The sequence below is a fragment of the Triticum aestivum genome, chromosome 2B (genome assembly GCF_018294505.1).
Source record: "Triticum aestivum cultivar Chinese Spring chromosome 2B, IWGSC CS RefSeq v2.1, whole genome shotgun sequence".
NCBI lineage: Eukaryota > Viridiplantae > Streptophyta > Magnoliopsida > Poales > Poaceae > Triticum > Triticum aestivum.
Window position 1 is genome coordinate 62,955,024 of NC_057798.1, and position 13,702 is coordinate 62,968,725.

Here is a 13,702-nt window from a genome sequence, read left to right on the forward strand (position 1 = left end):
ATGGTTCAAAGCAAGCGTTTCCAACGCCGAGGAATGGTTGAGTTGAAGTTCATTTCATTGCTTGTTATTTGTTGTGTGGTGAAAACTTTAGTATTTATTATGTATCCTTGTTGTCGATGTGGGTTGATGACCTGTTGTATGTAATAAAATGATATGCCTGTGATAAACTTACTAAATTTATGAATGGCTTTCGAGTTGCTTCTGTGAGCGAGTGGTGCTACGAGGCCAAAAAAAATATTTTTCGAATACATAATTGTACGTGCATTGAAACAGGTTATCGGATGAAGCCACTCAACAATAGTAGTACACTATTTGTACTAGCTTCACATGCTTTGCGCGTCGTGCGGGTGTTTTTACTGTAGCCATACTGTACTACGTAACCAGCACCTCGAATCCTCGATACTAGTAGTACTATATAGTACTAAGTAGTAGGAGTAGTAGGGTGGCATGGGCCAGAACAAGCATTCACGTCCAGGAGTACGGCACACACCACCAGCACGACTTCCATCTGACACCATATTTCTTGCAGTCCGTGCTAGAGCAATCTCTTCAACCTCATCATTTCTCTAACTCAGCCATCGCGCGGCGGGCGAGGTGGGGGTTTGCCGATAGTCGGTTTCCTTAACTGCGGTCCCACTTGTAAGGCCAACTGCAACGCACGACCCCAAACGGACCTCCGTTTTGCACGAACTCCAACGATAATTTTGACTAGAAAAGCAAGACCAAAGAAAACAAGAACCACAAGAATACATTTTACTACTCCTGTAAGTTGGATTAGTGCCTTCTCGATGCATTCATTGTTGATCTGCGGAGGCTCGATCTTGCGTGCTTCTTTCTTCTTCGAGTGTAAAGAAGTAGACGTTGCTTCCTCGCATCTAGTCTCATGTCTAGCCTCTATTCTAGTACTCCCTCCGGTCCGTTTTTCTCTGCGTCTAAGCAGCAACACGCATACCAAGTAGGAGTATCAACAAGTGCACTAATCTCATCTATAGCCTCTGTGCTAGCTAAAAGTGATAGAACATCTACTAAATTGTGCTCTATCAATATATGGATGTACTCTTCTTCCCAATACAAAAACTTGCATCCATTCTACTCCCTCCGTTGCACAATACATGCCTTCTATTTGTCAAAATATATATGTATCTAGACATGTTTTAGTATATAGGCACATCCATTTTTGGACAAATGGAAGTCAAGTATTTTGGAACGGAGGGAGTACACAATAAAATTTTTAAGTTAGCACAACTAGTCTAATCCGAGAGCACAACCGAAGATTTGGTCGGGTTCTTCCTCCTTTTGCCGACACGTGGGACATCCAGCATCCAGGTCGTGTCATGAAAGAAAATAGAGTGGTAGTTGAAGCCACGAGATGTGCATCTTGGGTTAAACTGTAAATAGAATCTTACTACTCTTGAGTAACTCCAAAAGCGGCCACCGAAGATCTTTCTTGGATTTGTTTTTCATCACCAGCACGTCGGGGTGAAAGATGTGCAGGTTCAGTGGGTCCGCTTGTGTTTTCACTGACATGTGGGACCGCATGTGAGCAAACAGACGATGGGCTCCGCGCGTCCGCTGGCTGGCTGAGAAGAGAGATAGAGGAGTGCTGAGCATGGACTGCAGGAAATTTGTTCTACGTACTGTACCTCGATATAGGCTCGATATAGTGGGGTGGCATGGGCCATAACTAGCATTCATGTCTAGCAGTACGGCACACGCCATCCACACGAGTCCCATCCGACACCAATTTTCTTGGAGTCCGTGCTACAGCCATCTCTTCTCCCTCCTGTTTTCTCGGCCATCACGCGGTGGGCGGGGTGGGGGTTTGCTGATAGTCGGTTTGCTCAACTACGGTCCCACTTGTAAGTGAAAATGCAACACCGCATGCATTCTCGCTTGAGCGGCGTGCCGGACCAACCGTGTGGGGGTGCGACATGAACACGGCAGGCTTTTCCTTTTGAACTCGTAACTTGTAAAATTTGGTTCTGCTCCATGGCGCGATCGATAGATAGAAAATAACGATTTTGCCTAGAGTAATGAGAAGTTTGGTTCTAGCGTCGTTCATGCATGGAGTACGTACGAAAATTATGAAGTTGATGCGAAAGGTAAGATAATTATTGTAGTATCATATACTACTACATGGATTTGATGGAAAGATAAAAATACATACGGATCCATCAACGACATCCTCACGCCCTAGTGCACTGGGTCACCAACTGATGTGTGAGGAGCAGCGGCGTTGGCGGCGATCTCAACGTGCTTCTGAACAGTGCCGTCCAAGGTTGCCCTGTGGTCCAAGAAGGCCAGCGTCCTATCGTCCTCCTCTTGCATGCGCGTAGACGTGGGTGATCATGTCCATGGTGTCTTGCTGCGCCAGGCGCTGCGCGGCGAGCGCGACCTCAAGGTGGACATTCTCCGGCGCGACGGTGGGCAGTCGCAGGGCCACCAGTGTGTCGAAGAGGTTGTCACCATAGTGGCCGTTGAGGGTGGCGGGCATCGCAGAGCCTGGGCGCGTCGGCTGAAGGCTTACGTCAAAGTTGTCTGCGAGCTTCTTGGCGACGGTGAACTTGTCGAGGAAACCGACGAGGACCTCGTCGAACAAGGAGACGAATCTGTCGTCCAAGCGGCCCCTCGCCCTGCCGGCCTCAATCAATACTACCTGTAGACATTCCTCGTTGGCGGGCCGCAGGCCGGCGTCGTGGACCATCTGGCACAGCCGGCTGATGCTCGCGCTCATCGCCTCCATGGGTCTATCTTAGCTTCTACTACCTCCGTCCTGGTTTATTGGTCCCTATTGTAATCTGTGTCAAATTTTGACCATAGATTTAACTAACAAAATGTTTAGGCATGTTACTAAAAATTATATCACTGAAAACTATGTTCAAATATGAATCCAAAAATATAATTTTTGTTGACATGCATCAACACTTTTTTAGTTAAATCTTTGGTCAAAATTTAGTACAAATTACAAAAGAGACTAATAAACCAGGACGGAGGTAGTAGTAGTCAACTGATCTTGCGATTCGAGTGATCACTCTTGCCCTTGGTTAGCGTGCGTAGGTGCGTAGGATTTCGTACTACTCCTCGGCCCTCTACTGCACCTGCCTTTGGTTGTATGATAGGTGGGCCAGCCACCCCCTGGGCCCACGTGTCATTCACCCAAAGGCAGTTGTCGTAAGTCAATGAAGTTGTGCGCCCCTCCGTGCCGGTGCAGTATAGTCATCTCACCGGACCTCTAGTTGGGGCCAAACGAGAGAAGTTTGATGTTTACTGGTTTATTGGTCCCCTTTGCATTTTGCGCCAAGTTTTGACCTTTGATTTAACTAATAAAATGTTAATGCATGTAAACAAAAATGTTGTGTAAATCACATTACGAAAACCAAATAATCCCAAAACACTTAGGCACGGTGCATTAACTCCCTCCTTGTTTCTTATTTCGTGACATATCAACCAATGAGAGATGTGGGCCGTGCATGCTTTCAATGACTTGAGACTACCAAACATGACATGCAGTGTTTAGTTCATTGCATGTAATCCTATTAAGACTCTAGTTAGCAAGAAAACATTAAGTTCTCTCGCCGATAGGAATAAAACACCATGTATTTATTTACAGAGGGAGTAGTACATTTTTTGTGACATGCATTACTAGATATTGCTAGTCAAATACTAAAATCCAGATGGGCGTGGTAGTACTCCTAAATCCAGACAGTGGTGCTACTCGTACTAGTAGTAGTACTACCAATGTAGTACTCCTAGGAGTACTAGCACTGTACTACCCGTTGGTCAAATTATTACGTGCTGCTCCTCACAGTGAAGTGACAAGACCCTGCGCCGGAGATGACACCTGAGTATAGGCGTCGTGTTCGGCATACCATAGTCATCCTCACTGTCTGCAGTCACTATCATCATGGCTGTAGAGCTAGCCTGCTTACAACTAGCCCTATTCGACATAATTTCCCATGTGTAGATGCCCGTGCATTGCACAGAACACCAAGATTGGGGGTGGACTACTCCGGCAGCGGCCATCGCGCCAGATTTTTCCACGGCCTTCTAGATGTGGTGGGGAGGAGATAAGGCTGATTGTGAGAGACAAGGAGTTGTTTGTAAATAGGGAACAAGTGCGGGCATCTTTTTGCAAAAATGGAGAAGCTTGGTTTGTATGCGTCAGATCTAGATCCGACGGCTATTGGTGAAACATGGGAGGCACAACATCATCACCAACTCAGGACCTGTTTGATTCGCGGGATTTTGAAAACGCAGGAATAGGACACGGCAATATTACAAGTTTCAAACTGATATTACAAATGTTAGGAGTAATGCTGCACCTAGGAAGAGGGAATTGCTAGGAAGTTCACGTAAGAACTTTCGTTACTTTAGGTGGATGCAGCGTTATCGTACAAACTAAAATCCACCGCCCTGACAAGTCACTAATGGACAAATAAGTTTTTGAGTCTCTGGCCACTTGATGTTTCAAAAACAAATTCATCTTCTGCGGAGACTTTGTCATTTAGGCTTAGACGCTTGCGGTGATCAGCACGCCATTCATTGGGCGCCAGAGAACGCCAAACCTCATTACCTTGAGCACACTTGCCTCCAGAACAAAGAACCTGGCCAATTTAATCTCAGATGTGCTGCCTCGGTAGTCGATCAAATCAATTTCTGTAAGATGGAGATCAAGGCATTCGATGAGATTGTTATAGTGCAGCACATTTTTCACTTTCGAGTCTTTTTTATCTGCAAAAGAAGAGAACATATTAGAGCAGCTGGCTGCATAAGATTGTCGTGTCATCAAGAGGTACCAATATCATTCGCTCATACGATAGGGTTGGCTGGCTAGTGATATTTTTTCACTCTCTCTCTCTCTCTGTTTCTGTTTCCTCTCATTTAACTAGGAGCACGTGAAGAGCTTGGGCATTTGTTGCCTTCCACTATGTGGCCGATGCCATATTTCACAAAAGTATGCCACATAATACGCATCGATGTCAAATCAAAAGATTTTGACACCGCTCTCGTGATGTGAGAGAGTTGGCACCGCTGTGCACACAGACCCACATGTATAAACAAATCAATCAAACCAACTACACCAGCCTCTCACTCTCCCAAACAATTGTTTTTTTATTGCCTCAGTCCTCTCTCTCTCCCCATGCAGTGTTTTTTCATTGCGTGAGTTAATTTGGCACCGGAGCAAAGTAGGTGCTCCAGATTGGGGCACCAGGTGAGCAATGGAGGGGCATCGATGCCAAATGCATCACAAGTGAATTTGGCACATGTTTTGGCCTACATAGCCCACTTTTGTACTCCCTCCGTCCCAAAATTCTTGTCTTAAATTTGTCTAAATACGGATGTATCTAGTTACATTTTAGTGTTAGATACATCCGTATCTAAACAAATGTAAGACAAGAATTTTGGGACGGAGGGAATACTACCTCGTATTTAGTATAAAATTTTGACCATAGATTTACCTAAGAAAATGCCAATGCATGTCACTAAAAATTACACCATTTGAAATTATGTTCAAATACGAATCCAACGATATAGTTCTTAGTGACATGCATTAACATTTTGTCAGTTAAATCTATGGTCAAATTTTGATACTACAAAATTGGAAGAGTAAACCAGGACGGAGGTAGTACTTGCCCTTAGGGTAACCATAGAGTTACTGGAGTAGTCTAAGTTACTTTCCACTATGACTAGCCTAGGCTACTATAGTAGTACAGCATAAAAATGATGCAGGTGATCACGTGAGAAAAAATACTAAAAACATTTCTTTCGGTGTAGTGCGTAGATGTAGTTTTGAACACTACACTTGTCATCGTAATTTGGGAAAATTACGAAAAAATTGAGCTACATTGTGATTACCGTTTACTAATAGGAAAGAAGTTTCACCTCGATGAGTAGCTTTTCCGTGCATGGAAAGCATGTAAGGAATCCAACAACTTGATCCAGATTGGGGCCGATAGATTTTAGTGCTAAGATCTTCACTGTGCGCATGGACTGGGTCAAGCTTGTAGGAATCATTTTCTAGAAGACGGTCGTAAATACATCAAGAAGAAATTTAAAAATGTGAATTTCAAGAAGACGGAGAATAAGATGAGTGATGTACCTGAACAATTACGGATCCAATAGAGAGTTCAGAGAATTTGGCAGACGAGTACACCAACGCTGTCAATTTCGGCACGTCAATGAGCCTGTTTTTTGTTGGACCTTCTAGATCCGGTACAAGCAATCTCTCAAGGAAAGGCGCATGCTCAATGACCATAACGTGGAACAGCTGGAGTGATCTCTTCCCAGTTGATGTCTTGTTGCGGGGCCAGCAAGACACATAAATCCATTGAAGATTCGTCGAGGCGATGTGGAGGCTAATGAACCCGTGGATCTGCTCAAGATGAAGATACTCGAGCACAGTACAGCTGCAGAGCAGGTGCTCCATAGCCTTCTTCGAGATGACAACGTCGAAGAGGTCGAGCTGCTTGAGTTGAGGGAGAAGAAGGGCGGGCGCGGCATTAATCTGGGGAAGATAGCAGGAGAAGCTGGTGCGGCACAGCGTTGGCGTGAGGCGGAGCGCGGACGGCGGCAGAGAGCGACATCGTCTAGCTTCAAAGTTGAGCTCCTCGAGCTGATCTAGGGCAGGGGATAAGAACCACTCATCGAACTTGGGTTGGACCTTGTAGTTGGTACTGAACATGCTGATGTCAAGGCGTCTGGCTGGCCCAGGGTGCGATGAAAGGATCTTGGAGACTACGGCCATGCATTTGCAATCCCCGTTGCAGAGGCAGCTGTCGATGGTGAGGTTGAGGGGAAGGCAGCGCCAGAGGGGGCGCCACCGCCGGGAGGGCAGGGCGGTCCGCACGGCAGATTTGGTGGGGAGGAGGCCGATGATGACGAGCAGCATGTCGTCGGGGAGGCTGTTGATGAAGTCCGGGCGCGCCGGATGCGGTTTTGGCTCGAGCGGCCTCCGCTTGTTGGCTGCCTCGCCATCCATCTCAACCGGCGGCAACGCCGGTGTACACGTGTGTTAGTGTGTGTTGTGTGTTGGGTGTGCGCGAGTGCGTCCTTCTGTTCATGCCGTCGCGCAGTGGTGAATTGTGCGTGAGTGCGTCCTTCGCGCGCAAGAAGTTTGTCCTTAATGCGCCCTCAATTTACTAGCGTGCGGGGTGCTACCCCGAGTGGTTTCAACTTTGTTTCCTTCACCGCGTGTCAGATGGGCCTCTAGTTTACTTATTTTCACCCACTGCCACATGGGCCAGCACACCAAGATACAGAACACGAGTCGACAACGCAGCATGTGGATATGTTGATCGGTCAATGATACGTCTCCAACGTATCTATAATTTTTTATTGCTCCATGCTACTTTATCTACAATTTTGGACTATATTGGGCTTTATTTTCCAGTTTTATATTATTTTTGGGACTAACCTATTAACCGGAGGCCCAGCCCAGAATTTTTGTTTTTTGCCTATTTCAGTGTTTCGAAGAAACGGAATATCAAACGGAGTCCAAACGGAATAAAACCTTCGGGAACGTGATTTTCTCACCGAACGTGATCCAGGAGACTTGGACCCTACTCCAAGACGTAACATAGGCGGTCACGAGGGTGGGCCCCCCCTGGGCGCGCCCCCCTGCCTCGTGGCCCCCCTGTTGCTCCACCGATGTACTCCTTCCTCCTATATATACCTCCACCACCGCAACCTTCTGTATCCACGAGATCCCATCTTGGGGCCTATTCCGGAGCTCCGCCGGAGGGGGCATCCACCACGGATGGCTTCTACATCAACACCATAGCCCCTCCGATGAAGTGTGAGTAGTTTACTTCAGACCTTCGGGTCCATAGCTAGTAGCTAGATGGCTTTTTCTCTCTTTTTGGATCTCAATACAATGTTCTCCCCCTCTCTCTTGAAGATCTATTCGATGTAATCTTCTTTTTGCGGTGTGTTTGTTGAGACCGATGAATTGTGGGTTTATGATCCAGTTTATCTATGAATAATATTTGAATCTTCTCTGAATTCTTTTATGTATGATTGAGTTATCTTTGCAAGTCTCTTTGAATTATCCTTTTTGGTTTGGCCAACTAGATTGGTAGTTCTTGCAATGGGAGAAGTGCTTAGCTTTGGGTTCAATCTTGCGGTGTCCTTTCCCAGTGACAGAAGGGGCTGCAAGGCACGTATTGCATTGTTGCCATCGAGGATAACAAGATGGGGTTTTTATCATATTGCATGAATTTATCCCTCTACATCATGTCATCTTGCTTAAGGTGTTACTCTGTTTTTAACTATACTCTAGATGCATGCTGGATAGCGGTCGATGAGTGGAGTAATAGTAGTAGATGCAGAATCATTTCGATTTACTTGTCTCGGACGTGATGCCTATATACATGATCATACCTATATATACTCATAACTATGCTCAATTCTGTCAATTGCTCAACAGTAATTTGTTCACCCACCGTAGAATATCTATGCTCTTGAGAGAAGTCACCAGTGAAACCTATGGCCCCCAGGTCTATTCTCATCATATCAATCTCTATCGCTTTATTACTTGCTTTGTTTTTACTTTGCTTTTTACTTTTCACTTTGCATCTATCTATCAAAAATACCAAAAATATTATTTATCATCTCTATCAAATCTCACTCTCGTAAGTGACCTTGAAGGGATTGACAACCCCTAATTGCGTTGGTTGCGAGGAGCTATCGTTTTGTGTAGGTACGAGGGACTTGTGCATGGTCTCCTACTGGATTGATACCTTGGTTCTCAAAAACTGAGGGAAATACTTACACTACTTTATTGCATCATCCTCTCCTCTTCGGGGAAATCCAACGCCGTGCTCAAGAGGTAGCAAGAAGAATTTCTGGCGCCGTTGCCGGGGAGGCTCTCGCAAGCAAGGCAACAATACCAAGTACCCATCACAATCCCTATCTCTCGCATTACATTATTTCCCATTTGCATCTCGTTTTCCTCTCCCCCACTTCACCCTTGTCGTTTTATTCGCCCTCTCTTTCCCAATCTCCTCCTCTTTTTCCCGTTTGCCTTTCTGTTTGCTCATGTGTTAGTTTGCTTGTTTATCGCGATGGCTCTACCTAGATTTGGTGATCTTCCCCTTAAAAGTCTAGAGGAGATCGAAAGCAATGTCAGAAAGTTTATGGTTTTGCAATTTGAGCATAATAATTTCTTTAGAAATGAGCTTAAGGAACAAAAAGGTTTTATGAGTTATATGAATAAAGAACTCGATGATATGTCTAAAGAATTTGATGGTATAAGAGCCCAAATTGCTCGTCTTGAAAAGATGACCGCGGAAATTTCGGATATGCAAGCTACCTTAGTCAATAAGATGGCCGCTAAACTGAATTCCTATGAAAATCAAGATGAAGATCCAAAAGTTATTGATGTGTCCCCCATTAAATCTTTGTTTTGCAATATGAATCTTGATGAAACTGAATATGATCTTCCTTTACCTAGAAGGCGTTCTAAGAATTCGGAGTTGCTAGATCTTGATGATGAATTTGATAAAAGTGGGATTGAAAGAAATAAAAACCTAGATGTTGCTAAACCCACAATTTTGGATCTCAAAGAATTTAATTATGAAAATTGCTCTTTAATTGGTTGTATTTCCTTGTTGCAATCCGTGGTAGATTCTCCTCATGCTTATAGTCAAAATAAGGCCTTTACCGAACACATTGTTGATGCCTTGATGCAATCTTATGAAGAAAAACTTGAGTTGAAAGTTTCTATCCCTAGAAAACTCTATGATGAGTGGGAACCTACTATTAAAATTAAAATTAAAGATTATGAGTTTCATGCTTTGTGTGATTTGGGTGCTAGTGTCTCTACTATTCCCAAAACTTTATGTGATTTGCTAGATTTCCGTGACTTTGATGATTGCTCTCTAAACTTGCATCTTGCGGATTCCACTATTAAAAAGCCTATGGGAAGAATTAATGATGTTCTTGTTGTTGCAAATAGGAATTATGTGCCCGTAGATTTTATCGTTCTTGATATAGATTGCAATCCTTCATGTCCCATTATTCTTGGTAGACCTTTCCTTAGAACGATTGGTGCAATTATTGATATGAAGGAAGGGAATTTTAGATTCCAATTTCCCTTAAAGAAGGGCATGGAACACTTCCCTAGAAAGAAAATAAAATTACCATATGAATCTATCATGAGAGCCACTTATGGATTTCCTACCAAAGATGGCAATACCTAGATCTGTCCTTGCTTTTATGCCTAGCTAGGGGCGTTAAACGATAGCGCTTGTTGGGAGGCAACCCAATTTTATTTTTGTTTTTTGTTTTTGCTTCTGTTTAGGAATAAATAATCCATATAGCTTCTGTTTGGATGTGGTTTTATGTTTTAATTAGTGTTTGTGCCAAGTAGAACCTATAGGATAACCTACAATGATAGTTGATTTGATTCTGCTGAAAAACGAAAACTTTGCACGCACGAATATAATTTTGTTAAATCACAGGAACGTGCTTTTGAGTTGATTATTTTTGATTATGTTCAATAAACAAATTTTCCAGGACTTCCTATTTTGGTAGGATTTTTAGAGTTCCAGAAGTTTGCGTTAGTTACAGATTGCTACAGACTGTTCTGTTTTTGACAGATTCTGTTTTACGTGTGTTGTTTGCTTATTTTGATGAATCTATGGCTAATAAAATAGTTTATAATCCATAGAGAAGTTGTAATACAGTAGGTTTAACACCAATATAATTAAAGAATGAGTTCATTACTGTACTTTGAAGTAGTCTTTTGTTTTCTTTCTCTAACGGAGCTCACGAGATTTCTATTGAGTTTTGTGTTGTGAAGTTTTCAAGTTTTGGGTGAATTCTTTTGATGGACTATGGAACAAGGAGTGGCAAGAGCCTAAGCTTGGGGATGCCCATGGCACCCCCAAGATAATCCAAGGACACCAAAAAGTCAAAGCTTGGGGATGCCCCGGAAGGCATCCCCTCTTTCGTCCACTTCCATCGGTAATTTACTTGGAGCTATATTTTTATTCACCACATGATATGTGTTTTGCTTGGAGCGTCTTGTATTATTTGCGTATTTTCTTGTTAGTTTACCACAATCATCCTTGCTGTACACACCTTTTGAGAGAGCCATACATGATTTGGAATTTGTTAGAATACTCTATGTGCTTCACTTATATCTTTTGAGCTTGATAGTTTTTGCTCATAGTGCTTCACTTATATCTTTTGAGCGTAATAATTTTTGCTCTAGGACTTCACTTAGATCTTTGAGAGCATGGTGGTGGATTTGTTTTAAAGAAACTATTGATCTCTCATGCTTCACTTAGATTATTTTGAGAGTCGTTAATAGCATGGTAATTTGCTTAATATTAATATACTTGGTGTTCAACATATGTGAAACTTTCTTTTGAGTGAATTGAATACTAAGATAAGTTTGATGCTTGATAATTGTTTTGAATATGGAGGTGATAATATCAAGGTCGTGCTAGTTGAGTAATTGTGAATTTGAGAAATGCTTGTGTTGAAGTTTGTAAGTCCCGTAGCATGCACGTATGGTTAAAGTTGTGTAACAAATTTGAAACATGAAGTGTACCTGGCTTGTGCATCCTTATGAGTGGCGGTCAGGGACGAGCGATGGTCTTTTCCTACCAATCTATCCCCTAGGAGCATGCACGTAGTACTTGATTTTTGATGACTTCTAATTTTTTGCAATAAGTATATGAGTTCTTTGACTAATGCTGAGTCCATGGATTATACGCACTCTCACCTTCCCACCTTTGCTAGCCTCTTCGGTACCGTGCATTGCCCTTTCTCACCTTGAGAGTTGGTGCAAACTTCGCCGGTGCATCCAAACCCCGTGATACGATGCGCTCTATCACACATAAACCTCCTTATATCTTCCTCAAAACAGCCACCATACCTACCTATCATGGCATTTCCATAGCCATTCCGAGATATATTGCCATGCAACTTCCATCATCATCATCATGACATACATTACTTTTGTCATATTGCCATTGCGTGATCATGTAGTTGACATCGTATTTGTGGCAAAGCCACCATGCATTATTTTTCATACATGTCACTCTTGATTCATTGCACCATCCCGGTACACCACCGGAGGCATTCATATAGAGTCATATCTTATTCTAAGTTTCGAGTTGTAATCCTTATGCTGTAATCAATAGAAGTGTGATGATCATCATTGTTAGAGCATTGCCCAAAAAAAAGAGAGAAAGGCCAAAAGAAAAAAAAGAAAGGCCCAAAAAAAAGAGAAAAAGAAAAAAAAGAGAAAAGAAAAAAAGGGGCAATGCTACTATCTCTTTTCCACACTTGTGCTTCAAAGTAGCACCTTGTTCTTCATGTAGTGAGTCTCATATCTTGTGCTTCAAAGTAGCACCTTGTTCTTCATGTAGTGAGTCTCATAAGTTGTCTTTTTATACTAGTGGGAATTTTTCATTATAGAACTTGGCTTGTATATTCCTACGATGGGCTTCCTCAAATGCCCTAGGTCTTCATGAGCAAGCGAGTTGGATGCACACCCACTAATTTTCTTTTGTTGAGCATTCATAGCTCTAGTGCATCCGTTGCATGGCAATCCCTACTCCTCATGTTGACATCAATTGATGGGAATCTCCATAGCCCGTTGATTATCCTCGTCAATGTGAGACTTTCTCCTTTTTTGTCTTCTCCACACAATCCCCATCATCATATTCTATTCCACCCATAGTGTTATATCCATAGCTCACGCTCATGTATTGCGTGAAGGTTGAAAAAGTTTGAGATTATTTAAGTATGAAACAATTGCTTGGCTTGTCATCGGGGGTATAGAAGTTGGGAACATTTTTGTGTGACGAAAATGAAGCATATCCTAACTATATGATTTTGTAGGGATGAACTTTCTTTTGCCATGCTATTTTGAGAAGACATGATTGCTTTGATTAGTATGCTTGAAGTATTATTATTTTTATGTCAATATAAACTTTTGTCTCGAATCTTTCAGATCTGAATATTCATGCCACAATTAAGAAGATTTACATTGAAATTATGCCAAAGTATCACTCTGCATCAAAAAATCTTTTTTTATCATTTACCTACTCAAGGACGAGCAGGAATTAAGCTTGGGGATGCCTAATACGTCTCCAACATATCTATATTTTTTTATTGCTCCATGCTACTTTATCTACTGTTTTGGACTATATTGGGCTTTATTTTCCACTTTTATATTATTTTTGGGACTAACCTATTAACCGGAGGCCCGGCCTAGAATTGCTGTTTTTTTTTGCATATTTTAGTGTTTCGAAGAAACGGAATATCAAACAGAGTCAAAATGGAATAAAACCTTCGAGAACGTGATTTTCTCACCGAATGTGATCCAGGAGACTTGGACCCTACTCCAAGACGTAATAGAGGCGGTCACGAGGGTGGGGGGCGCCCCCCCTGGGCGCGCCCCCCTGCCTCGTGGCCCCCCTGTTGCTCCACCGACATACTCCTTCCTCCTATATATACCTATGTATCCCCAAACGATCAGAACAGGAGCCAAAAACCTAATTCCACCGCCGCAACCTTTTGTATCCACGAGATCTCATCTTGGGGCCTATTCCGGAGCTCCGCCGGAGGGGGCATCCACCACGGAGGGCTTCTACATCAACACCATAGCCCCTCCGATGAAGTGTGAGTAGTTTACTTCAGACCTTCGGGTCCATAGCTAGTAGCTAGATGGCTTTTTCTCTCTTTT